This window comes from Pseudomyrmex gracilis, unplaced genomic scaffold (genome assembly GCF_002006095.1).
Source record: "Pseudomyrmex gracilis isolate BER0280 unplaced genomic scaffold, ASM200609v1 scaffold_227, whole genome shotgun sequence".
In the NCBI taxonomy this organism is placed as follows: Eukaryota; Metazoa; Arthropoda; class Insecta; order Hymenoptera; family Formicidae; genus Pseudomyrmex; species Pseudomyrmex gracilis.
Genome location: NW_018020811.1, coordinates 104,059 through 105,309, shown reverse-complemented (window position 1 = coordinate 105,309; position 1,251 = coordinate 104,059).

Genomic DNA, 1,251 nt, shown 5'->3' with positions numbered 1-1,251 from the left:
CAAAAACCCTCGTAAACTTAATTTGGTGCAAATCGGTTGATTAAAATTTTTGTCCGCCATCTTCGTTCGCCATCTTGAAAATTTTAAAACAGCCAAGGTTATATCTGAACGTAAAATTTTTCGCTTTTTCATTTTCCGGTGTCAAAAAGGGGGGTTTCCATTATAAAAAAACCACTTCCGGTTGAAGTAACCCACTTTCGGTCAAAATCAAAAGTTGAAAAGTACGCCATTTTGGTTCCCCCTCGAAACCCTACAACTTTTATATGAAACTTTTTTCGATTTCTGGTTACACAAACGAGTTATTGGAGGTGATAGATTCAGATGACTCACCCTGTATACTTTATATATATATATATATATATATATATATTTGCAATGTAGGTTTATATTGTATATATACAAGTAGTGTATATACAAAAAAGAGAAAGAATTTTAGTATTTTCATTTTTCTAAATATTTTTAAAATAAATTCCATAATTATTTTAACAAATTATTCATTAAAATTATTTGTTAAATCAAAACTTTTTAAAGTTACTTGATTTCTTAAATATTAATTATTTTAATAATATATACCCAACAAACATTTTGGTTACAAAATCATATCCATCTGTGTCCTCAGTAGAATATGGTTTGGTAACCATGTCTGTCAACATGTGAAATGTCAAAATGCGACCAAAATGATGACAGAGTCTGCCACAAGCAAAGCGAAGCCAAATTATCGCCAAAGTGAAGCCAAAATTTGGAATAGGTTTAGTCATCGTCTGTTGGCGCCAAATTGCAAACAGTCCGCACGTATACACGAACAGACTTGCTTGGCGTTTGATGGCAATCTGTCGTCAATGCGTTTAACAGACCCGAATTTTGTCGTAAACAGATTTCTGGTACGGTTTTGCGGACTGTTTGGTCATAGTATTGCTAAAAACAGATCTGCTTGCAATCGACCATCTATTTGTTGTTAATTTTACTGATATATATGGAATCGTTTTGACCGCAATACTCTCATGCATCTATCAACAGAGTTGTTGCGTTTTTTCTTTCTGTGTGTTAACAGTTTTGGCAGTATTTCCGTATTGTAGCATTTCTAAACAGTTTCTGTTGCCAAGGTCTGCGCCAAAATTGTCAAAAACAGAAATTGTTTGCTGGGTACATATATCGTTCTATTTTTTCTGTTTGTTCTTCTTATTTTTTTTACATTTTACTTACATAAATTTGTTTTTACATATTTATACTTCCAGTTCTCTACTCTACTAA